This window comes from Asparagus officinalis, chromosome 7 (assembly GCF_001876935.1).
Source record: "Asparagus officinalis chromosome 7, Aspof.V1, whole genome shotgun sequence".
NCBI classification, from domain to species: Eukaryota; Viridiplantae; Streptophyta; class Magnoliopsida; order Asparagales; family Asparagaceae; genus Asparagus; species Asparagus officinalis.
Window position 1 is genome coordinate 35,450,676 of NC_033800.1, and position 12,751 is coordinate 35,463,426.

Consider the following 12,751-nt stretch of genomic DNA (forward strand, 5'->3'; position numbering starts at 1 on the left):
GAGGAACTCATGCGCAGTTTACTCTACCTAATCTGCCACCTAATTGTTCTACCGTAGCAGATTTCCGCAACTGGTTTGATAAAGCTTCTCTAATCCCAGAATATGACATTTATACTTCATGTATAAACGAAATCCGAGAGCTTTATAAATCAAGAAGTGGTTCTGGTAGGACTCGATTACCAGGGATAGAGGATTATCTGTCCTGCGAACGAGAGGCCGTCGGAATCGAGGAGATCCCTAAGGAATTACCTGCTGCTGAGCCTTCTGAGGAAAAGGACGTTAAAGAGGCTCTTGAAGGAGCACCTCCTTTTGGACCTCGCCCCTTGAGATCTTCAGGGAAGAAAGCTCTTACTGCTGAGGAGGTAGGCGAATACGATAGAAGAATTCGCAAACGACAACCCGTTGCAGCTAAGAATTCCAAGAAAGCTAAGTTGATGGGGGATGCCATGAAGTCGGCACTTGCTTCGCCTCCTGAAAACAGCGGGGATACTATGCCTCCAGCTGCTCCTCCTAATCCTGAAATACCAACAGGTGAGCAGGGATTGACCGTCCCCGGTTCAGCGCCAGATGTACCCGAAAAGCTATCATCTGAAGCTACGCACACTCCCACTCGTACTGATTATGAGAATTGCTTTATTTATCCGTCGACCGCTCCACCCCCAAGTTCGGAAACTTTAAGGAAGCTCATCGAACAATTGCAGTACTGGATGCAACTGACTATCGATGTCGTTAGTCTCGGGGGTGTGAGTTTCAAAGTCTTTGAACCCCATCTGCTGGAGTGTCTCTCCAAGATTAGGAACCAGGGGAATGCATTGTGGACTGAACATTGTCGCGAGAGCATTATCATTCTGGAATATGAATTGGAATTCCTCTCGATGCTACAACGCAATGCCATCGAACCAGAAGTGGATCGAGCACTTTCTCAGGCCAGAGCTTTGAAGGTACAGCAGCAAGAGGCTCTTCAGAAGAGTCTATCTGAAACAGATTCTCGTATTGCTCGTCTGCGCGGGGAACATCTTCAAGTACAAGTGGACTTGGGCAGTTTTGCTGCAGGTATTCGGGATACTACGATGGAGCTTACCCGTGCTGGTATTGAGCAATCTCAGATAACTGCTCAATTAGCGGGCGACATGGAAGTCATAAAAGGGTTAGCTACTTACTGTGAAGAGCTTTTCAAGGGCTATTGCGACGAGCTTGTCGCTGCTGACAAGATTAGGCGAGAGATTGCAGAAGCAGCACCAAATGAAGAGGGGCTCAAGAGCAAGATAACAGAGGAAGTTAAAAAGGCTCGTGAGGAGAAAATATTGGCGCTGAAATCTAAACTCAAGTCTTTTAGACTGATGAGCCCCGATGTTTAGGACTTGGATTGCTTTTTAGCTAGGGAATAATTTTGTATCATTTTCGTTTCGACTGTCCTCATTTTGTATTCACATTTAACGACATTGAATGAAAATGATATCATTTTAGCTTTCATCATCTCTTTTGTTGAAATATGATTCAGGACAATAATAACAAAAATAAAGCAATTGCCATGAATATAGTGTTAACTTGGCATGAAATCGAAATTCTCTTTATTAGAATAATTCTAGAAAATTTCAATCGTCAGAGGTTTAATGTTAACATGACGAAATACAAGACAGAAGTACACTATAAATAGGCAACCCCCAGCTTGATTTAGCTGGGGTTTAGGGGGCTACATGATTTAGGGGAAGTATCTCTTAAGGAACTTCCCATTGATTGGCATCATGAGCCTATCTCCTTTTTGATTGATGAGCCGATAAGCTCCATTCGAATAGACTGATTCTATTACGAAGGGCCCCTCCCATTTAGGATTGAACTTTCCCTTGGTTTTGTGGGTCATTACCATGTGTCGTCTGTTGGCCAAAACTAAGTCGCCTTTCTTGAAAGTCCGTTCCTTGACCTTTTTGTTGTAGGCCTTGGAAATACGGGCTTGATACAGCTCAATCTGTTGCTGCGCTTGAAGTCGTTTGTCATCTAGAGCTTCAAACTCTCAGAGAAGGGATCTGGATTTCTAATGGTAATACAGCCTCGCAGCCGTATACCAAAGAGAATGGTGTACCTCTTGTAGGAGTCCTCACCGTTGTGCGGTAAGCCCACAGACATTCCCCAAGTCTTTCATCCCAATCGCGCCGGCTCTTGGAGACAAACTTTTTGAGAAGCTTCACTATGGTTTTGTTGAAGGCTTCTGCAAGACCGTTCGCTGGCGGATAATATGCTGTAGATGCGACACTTTGGATTCTGAATCTGTCACAAAATCTCTAAAACCCAAAGCTGACGAATTGTGTCCCGTTATCGTGAACTATTCGTCTCGGGACTTCAAAACGGTAGACAACGTGATGCTTGATGAACTTGATTACATTTGAAGTCTTGACTTCTTTCAACGGGATTGCCTCCGCCCACTTGGAGAAATAGTCGGTCACGGCTAGAATGAACCGGTGTCCTTTGGACGTCGGAGGGGAAATCGGTCCGACGATATCCATACCCCACATTTCGAATGGCCAAGTCGTCGATGTGGGGTGTAAGTTTCCTGGTGCTTGGTGGATGAAATCCCCATGAATTTGGCACGCGTGACAACGTTTAGCATAGTCAACCGCGTCTGAAAACATCTTCGGCCAATAATAGCCGATGCGTCGGAGGCGATCTCCTAATTTAGCTCCAGGCTGATGAGCTCCGCACATTCCGCCGTGAGCTTCCTTGAGGGCCTCTTTTGCTTCCTTCCGAGAGAGGCATCGAAGCAAAACTCCATCATGTGATTTACGATACAGGACTTGAGAAACTGCATCGTAATAGAATCGGAGGGCTTTTCGTTTGATTGCAGCCGCTTCCTTAGGGTCCTCAGGTAGAATTCCATATAAGGCATAGTCGATGTATGGGAATCGCCAATCCCTAGATTCGAATTCCATAAATGCCGTACAGACTTCTCCCGACATCGTCTCGTCTGAGTTTTCCTCCATGGAGATCTTGAAAAAGCATAGTTTCCGTCCCGCGACTGGAATCGTTGCTTCAACTCCTGGTGGCAAGGCTAGGGAAGTTTCCAAAGAGGCTAAAGCATCGGCATAGGCGTTCTGAGCTCTTGGCACGTATTCAATAAAAAAGCCTTCGAACTTTTGAGCTTGCTCTAGCACTGCGAAGTAATACGGGATCAAATCCTCATGACGTACTTCGTATTCTCCTCGGACTTGATTAACGATGAGCTGATAGTCTCCGTAAGCCTCGAGGTACCGAACATTAAGTTCTTCAGCAAATTGCATTCCTAATAGCAGAGCATTATACTCGGCTACGTTGTTGGTGCAAGGTTCGATCAAGGAGAATCCCCTTGGGATTACGTGGCCGTTTGGAGAGATTAATACTACTCCTACTCCCGCAGTGATTGCTCCATGAGGATTTGCTCTGGATGCACCGTCGAAGAATAACTTCCACACTTGCGTAGCTTCTTGAGTAGCGCAAGCTTCGGCGACTTCGTCAGGTAATTCTTCATACATACAATTTAGACGTTCCCGATACTGGATGATCAGTTAAGAAGTCTGCCAGTGCTTGGCCCTTGACCGCTTTTTGAGGCATGAACTGCATGTCGTATTGCGACAAGAGAATGGCCCACTTTGCAAGCCGGCAGTTTAGAGATGATGGTTTTGTCATCAGAACTCTCAAAGGATTTACCTTAGAGATGACTTGAATGGTCTGTCCAACTAGGTAGTGTCGCATCTTTTGGATTGCGAATACCAAGGCGAGACATTCTTTTTCGACCGGATTATACCGGTGTTCGGCTCCCATCATAGTCCTGCTCAGGTAATAGATGGCTTGCTCTTGACCCTGATCATTGTTCTGGGCTAAAAAAGCACCAAGAGAATGATCCATGACCCTCACATACAACAGGAATGGTTTTCCTGATATCGGGGCCACGAGAACTGGCGGTTGAGTTAGGTATCTCTTAATCTCCTCGAATGCTCTTTGACACTCTGTATCCCAAACAAAGGATATTCCTTTCTTCATGAGTTTAGAGAAGGGTTGGCAGCGCCCTGACAGATTTGATATAAATCTTCGAATGTAGGCGAGTCTGCCTTGCAAACCTCTGAGCTCTTTGAGATTCTTCGGAGGTGGCATGTCTTGGATGGCACGTACTTTTTCTGGGTCAAGAGAGATTCATTTGGATGTGACAATAAATCCTAAGAATTTTCCGCTTGATACTCCGAGGAATGATTTTGTCGGGTTCATCTTCAGCTGATGCGCTCTCATGATCTCGAACATTGTCTTCAGATCTGTAAGATGATCGTCTTTACATTGGCTCTTTACTGCTATGTCATCAACGTAGCACTCGATCTTCTTTCGTAGGTGTTCGTGAAAGATCGTGTTCATTGCACGTTGATAAGTTGCACCTGTGTTTTTCAGGCCGAAGGGCATCACTGTGTAGCAATACACCCCCAGTGGTGTTCTAAAAGCCGTATGTTTTTCGTCTTCCGGGTGCATCTTGATCTGATTATACCCGAAGAATCCGTCCATAAAAGACATCCTTTCATATCCGCAAGTGTTGTCGATCATGACGTCAGTGATAGGAAGAGGAAACTCGACTTTTGGACAAGCTGCGTTAAGATCGCGGAAATCAATGCATATCCGGACTTTACCATTCTTCTTGGGAACTGGAACAATGTTGGCCACCCAGTCAGGGTGTTGTTCTTCCCTAACAAAACCCGAGTTTATAAGCTTTTTAACTTCCGCCTCAATTGATTCCATAATCTCTAGACGAAACCTGCGTTGTTGTTGTTTAACGGGTTTTGCATCTGGATCGATGTTGAGACTGTGCATGGCAACCTTCGGGTCAAGGTCAGGCATATCTTCATAATTCCAAGCGAAGACATCTATATATTCTCGGATAAGAGATATAAGGTCTTCTTTTTCGGATGATGACAGGTCTTCGGCTATAAAGATAGGCTTGGGGTCAGACTCATCTCCCATGTTGACTTGAATCACCTTATCTTCAGTGGGTGGTTCGCGTTGTTCGAAACGCATATCCCACAGGATGTTAAGACGTTTGATCCAAGGACCTGCATCTTCATCGGGGTGACTAGTTGAAGCCATATTCACAGTCAAACTTTTAAAGAAAGGTCCAACACTGACGTCGGATTCCCAGGAAGAGGTTCTAGATGAATGATCCTGACACAGATAATTACTGATTTCATTTTCTGAGGTAGGGGGAGTTGTGACATAACCTAAACCCCTTCCGGTTTTGTGATAGTAATCCGGAGGTTTTCCTTGAGGGGTTAGAGACATCCGGATTGGGGTTCGCCTACCTTTCCCGAAGTTTAGACCCTGTTTCTCATTAAAGTTATACCTCATTTGTTTCATTAAGTATATAGAATTGGGTTCGTGATAATGGAATTGGGGAACTCCGTCGTCTTCCTCTGAACTTCCTCGTTTGAGTTGTTCGGGTTTAACTTTACCAAAACAGATCGGCTTCTGCCCTTTCCTTTTGGATGGGACTTTGAAGAAAGCCTTCTGTACATCTTCTGCTTCATCTGAAGCAAAGAAAGATTTGATTGGCAAAGTAAGTGATGCCTCTGTGCACAGTGTGTGCCATGGGTTGGTACCTGTATTAGAATCATTCTCTACTGATTTATTTTTAGAGGACACATCAGGCAAGTACGCTAAAAGAAAGTCTTCATTAATGCACCATTCACCCTCGCTCGGTACATTATTATTACTCTCATCCTGACCCATTACATCTAAGTTCAATTCCCAGGGACAATCTTCTTCAGGATCTGGTTCGACATCAGCTTCATTGCCACTGTCAACATCTTCTTTCTCCTGAGATTCCAAGTAGAAAACAGAGTCGGTGTGAAAGTTTTCTACCCCTCGGAAAGGATATTTTTCCGCAATTAGGGTTCGAACTTTTCCTTCATCATTGGCATATTTCATGACCTGATGTAGAGTAGACAGGACAATGCGATTTGCATGTATCCATGGTCGTCCTAACAACAGATTGTAAGACGTGTCCGCATCTATGATGTAGCATGTCACTTCGGACTTGAGATCTCCAATTTGACACCTGAGTTTGATTTTCCCCAGGGGTTGAGTACTGTTGGCGTTAAAACCAAAGATAGTGGTCTGGGTAGTGTGTAACCTGTGCAGAGGGATCCCTAAGACATGCATGACCCTATAAGGCATGATGCTGAGTGCGGAGCCCGGGTCAACCTGGACACGACTGATTTCAGAAGATCCGATATACCCCGTGTAGTATAGCGGCCTGTCGTGCTTATGTTTGACCTGCATGTCTTCTTGAGTAAATGATATGCAGGGTAAACTTCTTGCTGCTTGCAGACATTGCTGACAAGTTTGATCTTCAGAAGCTTCGTAGATCGGAGTGACTTGGGTGATAAAACTCTCTGTATTCTTCAACGCTTCAATTAAAGCTTCCTTGGTGGTTTTGGACAACCATAGGAGCTCATATAGCGTAATTCTGGCTGGTATGTTAGCCAACTACGCCATGACATTGAATTGGAAGGGAGTGCTCGACTCCCCGTGTTCCTGGTGGAGATTCCTGTTGAACCGGAGTTCTTTTTGTTTCCCCTTATCAGCCGGCTTCTTCGGGACAGAACCCCCAGCGTCTTGGGGATGTTCTTCAGCTTCTTGAGTATTCTGGTTGTAGTCTTTCAAGTAAGCCTTTCCTGACCGAGTGCCAGGGTTATCTCCTGGATATGCAGCCAGGGCAATCCTCTCTTCCTCCGAATCCGTGAGGGTCTTGAGGTGATTATCGTTCTCAGTAATGGAGGGGCTAATCATGTTGGAAGATTTAGCCTTGCCTCCTTTCTTCTTGGATGAGGCATTCGTCCACTGTTGGTCTCCCACTAGATCGGGATGAACCCACATGATCTCTCCTTTTGGAGTGATGAGGGGGATCAATCCTTTGTCTCTCTGACTGTGCAAGTCAGTATTCTTCAGACGCATTTCTCCCTTGTGGATGGAGACAACGCCATCTGCGGTCGCCACCGGAGGGAAGTCACCGAACTGGACTGCTATCATGTTGGTAGAGACAGTCTTTTGCTCAGGTTTCAGAGTAAGCACTTTGGCGTCCACCAAATTCTGGAGGATGTCCTTAAAGATGTAACATCTTCTGGTAGGATGCCCCAGAAACCTGTGATAGTGGCAGTAATTAGGGTCATCTACCTTCCCTGCCTCCTCTGGCTTCCTAATTTCAGGAAGCTGTAACTTGTTGTTCTTCCGCAGTAGCTGGAATAAAGTGTCCACATGCTCCTCCTTAAAGGAATACTATTTGGGCACTTTTTGCTTATTGGGAGCTTTGCCTTGCTTCGTGGGTGGCGGTACTTGTGTATAGTCAGCTGCTAAGGTCTCTTTTCCCTTGGACCGCTGAGCGTTGTTCTGATTGCGTTGCTTTTGCTGTTGCGGCTTGGGCTGTGCAGCTTCCTCGGCTTTCACCCGAGCTACAATCTCTTCGGCTTGTTCTCCTTGTGAAACCAATTGTCTCCAGGAACGACACTCCGCTACCCCCATCTGGGCAAGGAGCTGAGTTTGCAAGTTGTGCCTGCAAGTTTCAACCAGGGTTGACTGAGTCATACCTGAGGGGCATCGCAATGCCATGCTACGGAATCTCTCCACGTAAGCCTTGATGGATTCTCCCTTCCTCTGCTTGGTGGCGAGAAGAGTTGGGACAGAAACTTCCGTATCATCCTCAAAGAACCTAGCCAATAAAAGCCATTCCAAATCTACCCATTTCTGAATAGATCCAGCAGGCAGTTTCATAAACCATTCAAAGGCTACTCCTTTAAGAGTGCCTATGAACAAGCGTGTCAAGATGACATCATTCACCACAACATCTCCAGTTTGAGATTTGAAGTAGTAGATGTGCTGATTTGGCGATCCTGTGCCATCGAACGGTTGCAAGGTTGGAGCTTTAAACTTCGACGGGTATGGAGCTATATCCCATTCAGCAGGATAAGGCCTCACCACTCCTTCTTCGCGGAGCTCACTTCTGTTGGCGATTGCATTGAGGCGAGCTTCCAATTCATCCATTTTAGTGGACTGAGGGTTGTTTGTTGGAAATTTGCAGTCAAAAGATAATGAAAGAAAAATTGACTTGTATTCCTCTCAAAATTGATTACAATTTAGATTCCGATTACAAAAGAGAGGAGAATGAATTTGATTCTCCCCTTTGTTTAATTCTGGGTTCTTCACGGTGGCGATGAGATGCCTCCCTCGAATGTTCGCATCGAGTTTGCTTCTCGTTGACGATCCGCACGTCTTGATTCACTGGAACGTGGTCTTCTCCTCACGAACTCTGATCGAGTTGATAACTCTGACGAGTTTTAGAAGAACTTGCAGAGCAAGTTTTGAACTCTGATCGAGTTGATAACTCTGAACGAGTTTGAACTCTTGAAAAAGAGTTGATTTGAACCGAAAGTCGGTTATAAGCCAAGGGAATGCTCCTGTGGTCGATCGTTGTTGAGGATGAACGTCGATCTCCCCCTTGCTGCCAAGCCAAAGATCTCCTCTTTTCTGCCCAAAAAAATAGGATCCAAGAGCCCAGAGCCAAAAGCCCGAACTCAGTTGAGTTTCTGATATTTATAGGGGGTTACGGGTGGTAACTGCCCCCTTAATTTGCTCCTCAATGGGCTGAGTGGGGGTGTAACCGCCCCCTCTTAAACAGCTCCCCAAATCGTGGGGAAAACGGTTTTGAAACCGTTCTGTTAGTGCTTTGAACGAGTCAAAACGCTGAAAACAGCGTTCTGGGCCCGAACTGTGCGTTTCTGGACCTGAAACGCAGAGTTAGGCCTAAAAACGCACAGTTGGGCCTGTTTAAAGGCTGAAAACGCACAGTTGTGCTGTTTTAGAGATGAACTCTGCGTTTTAGGCTGAAAACGCAGAGTTGGGCCTGTTTAAAGGCTGAAAACGCACAGTTGGTGCTGTTTTAGAGATGAACTCTGCGTTTTAGGCTGAAAACGCAGAGTTGGGCCTGTTTAAAGGCTGAAAACGTACAGTTCGTGCTGTTTTAGAGATTAACTCTGCGTTTTGATGTTGAAAACGCAGAGTTAAGCCTGTTTTAGGCTGAAAACTCACAGTTCGTGCTGTTTTAGAGATTAACTCTGCGTTTTGAGGTTATAACGCTGGTTTGACCTGTGTGCTTTGACTCTGTAATGTAGAGGCGAACCTTAGGCGGGCTTGGCGAGCTACAGGCTAAGTCCAATGTTCTGACGAAGTCTGGTCTTGCAGACGGACTTCAGAACATAATCTGCTACGAAGAACAGGTCATAACTTTCAAACCGTAAGTCGGAATTAGACGAATTATATATGAAAATCGGCTATCTCGACGAGACGGGGCCATCTGAACCAAGCCGAAGGTTTTGGTTTGCTTCCTCCGTTTCGTCAAATTCTTTACGGTTTGAGAGATATCTGCATTCTAATATGAAGAGACCGTCAATTTGTAGTCTCTTTTGCTGGAGCGTTGCAAAGATCGTCACCTTGTAACCTTCGTCTTGGCTCTTTGAAAATATGAGAGTCGTCAGATTGTAACTGCCGATGTTGATTGTGATTGCTGTTGAATTGGGGCTTTCATTAGTTGTTGTGAAGGTCGTCAGATTGTAACCTTCTACGTGAAAGTCCTCAAATTGTAGCCTTCTGGAAGTCGTCAGATTGTAACTTCCATCATCGGTGTTTGATGGGGGATCAACTATCTATTGTGATTTTTAGACAACCTACAAGGGTGCAGTTCTTTTTCCACCTCTTTCTCACCTTCTGAAGAGGATCCCAGGTTGTGAGTCTCACGATCCGAATGCTCGGTCACTTTCTGTTTCCCTTTGGAGGTTGTCCTCCGGGAAGATTCAGGTTTTTGGCCTTTTTCTGCCAGAACTTGGCCTGTTGCGCTTGGAGCATGACGTGATGTTCGTCCACTCTTTTGGCTATGTCCTCGGGATTTCCCGCCATATAAGCAGATACCTCTTATGGTCCGACCGAGCTCGAAGATTGAGATTCGGCTATTGCCGAATGTTCATCACTTGTGGTAATCCCTTTGGCTAACTTTTGATAGTTAACCGGGTGAATAGCTCCTGTCCGAGTCTGGGTATGCTGATATACTCCTTCGAACCGGTCATAAATTTCCCTAACAGTTGGGGAATGACTTCTTTGTGACTCGTCAGAATCGGAATGTGAGGCTCTTCCTCTGCCGATCATGTTGATAGTAACCTCGGGATGGTCGATTTCAGAGGTCTTCTTCTGGCGACGTTGTCGTTTGGGAGGTCTAGCGACGTTCGTCAACCTATTAAACACTGATTGCCTAGGCGTCGGTGAGCAACAGCTGCATTCGGAGAGGACAGCGGATATGAGCCGCTCACATTGGCATGAATGAGCCACTTGCTGTGTTGGCCTTCCTCTTGATAGAAATTCACGCAGGTCGGAGACCTGAGAAAGATCTCGTGAAGGTGGGGATGGAACCCCCTGCCCTTGGATGGGTTGGACATGAACTTTAAATCCATGCTGTCCCTCTTGAACCTTACGGACTATGTCGTGTTCTTGAGACGAAACACGAGGGTCACGTTTAGGTTTATAAACACGAGGTCGAGACCTGTGTTTGACTGATGGACTAGATCCTTGTGGACCTTGTCTTAATTGAACGCACATTTGTGGTGTGCGTTTTGATGTTGAAACAGACCCCTGAGGGTCTTGTTTTGATTGAACGCATACTTGTGGTGTGCGTTTTGATGTTGAAACAGACCCCTAAGGGTCTTGTTTTGATTGAACGCACACTTGTGGCGTGCGTTTGTTTGATGACCCAGACCCCTGAGGGTCGGGTTTTGATTGAACGCACACTTGTGGTGTGCGTTTGGTTGTTTGAACAGACCCTTGAGGGTCTTGTTTTGACTGAACGCACGGTTGTGGCGTGCGTTTGAATGATTGAACGTGCCTTTGGAGGTCACGTTTTGGGACGCACTTTTGAGGTGTGCGTCTATGTTGAACAACGCGCCACTGAGGGTCGCGTTTGAGTTGAATAACCCGAGGCTCATAGTCGGGTTCATTGCCACGAAGTGTGCGTTCTGGAGCAGAAACGCACAGTTCGGGCACAAGCTCAGAAACGCAGTCTTTGCGTTGTGCAGTAGCTTGGCTGTTCCGCAAGTATGCTCGCCGTAAGGATCTTCTCCTTCGTCGAGCAGCATTTTTCTTAGCCTGTTTCAAGGCCTTGGCCGCGGCATCGTCGGCGTTGGTTGGATTTTCCTCCGACATAGGTCTCTTTTGACCTATTATTTGCCGTAGTGATACGGGGGAGGAATCTTCAACTCGCAGAGCGAGTTTAAGGTCTTGGCCAAAGGAGAGGGCTTTCTTTGGCATCTCAGCAGTAGTGATGACCTCCTTAGAGGTCTTGTGGGTATCACGCCTAGCTTTAGGGCTAAGCGACCCAGAGGAGAGGGCCTCCTCATACTTGGCTTGGTCGAACTCTACGACGAGAGTTTCGACGGTGGTTCCTGTGAGGTGAACGTCGGATTGCGCCACCACTTCTTCGTCAGAGAAGCTAGTCCCCAGCAGAGTCGCCATCTTTTGTTTGTTGGAAATTTGCAGTAAAAGAAATGAAAGAAAAATTGACTTGTATTCCTCTCAAAATCAATTACAATTTGGATTCCGATTACAAAAGAGAGGAGAATGAATTTGATTCACCTCTTTGTTTAAAACTGGGTTCTTCAAGGTAGCGATGGAGTGCCTCCTTCGATTGATCGCGTCGAACTTGCTCTCCGTTGACGATCCGACCGTTCTATCTCACGAAACCGATTGAATTGCTTGATGACTTCGGTTTAGAACTCTTGACGAGCGTAAGGAACTCTGAACGAGTTAAAAAACTCTGACAAGAGTTGTTGAAAACCGAATGTCTGGTTTGATGTGATTAAGTTGGGTTGCAAGTTTAATCACGAACTCTTAAATGAGTTTCAAAACTCAGAGTGAGTTGGAACTCGGTAAAAGAGTTGTTGGAACCGAAGATTCGGTTAATTGCCAAGTTGATGATGCCCTTGATGAAAGGATCCTTTGGGATTTGATTAACTGTTCGTTGATCAGTTCCTTGATCTTCAAAAGATCTCCTCCTTCGTGTTGTTGAACTGCTGAGATTTGTTTACCTTGGGCGGTTTTACTGTTAGAAACCGATCAACCCTGGTGGTTTGATCTCTCCCAAAAATTCCAGTCCCGTAGGATATTGAAGAGAACTTGTTTGAATAAGTTTGAAACTCTAGCCGAGTTAAGAAACTCTTTTGAAAGAGTTAATTTCAGAAAGGATTAATATTCCTTTTAGCCAAGAATGATTGATCAATTGTTGATCAGAAGAACTTGCTAAACAAGTTTTAAAACTCTGATCGAGCAAGTTCAATCATTTCAAAAGAGTAGCTGATCTCTTTCTCTCTTCGGCCGATCTCAAAAAAGCTCCGCCAGTCCTTTATAGGTTCGGTAAAACCTCTATATCTCCAAATCTAACTGATAGAAAGCAATTTCCACCTTACAGAATTAGGAACAATAAGTGTAGTAGCCACTCTCCAAATTTCACATCGATCGGACCACGGATGAGGGTCCGATCGTCACGCCGATCACAACTGCGCAAATCTGACTTTTCTCTGCACTCCTGGAACGACCAGCTTCGGTAAAACCTTCATATCTCCAAATCTAACCGATAGAAAGAAATCTTCACCGCTCAGAATTAGGAAAGACGAGTGTAGAAGCTACTCTCCAAATTTCACATCGATCGGACCAC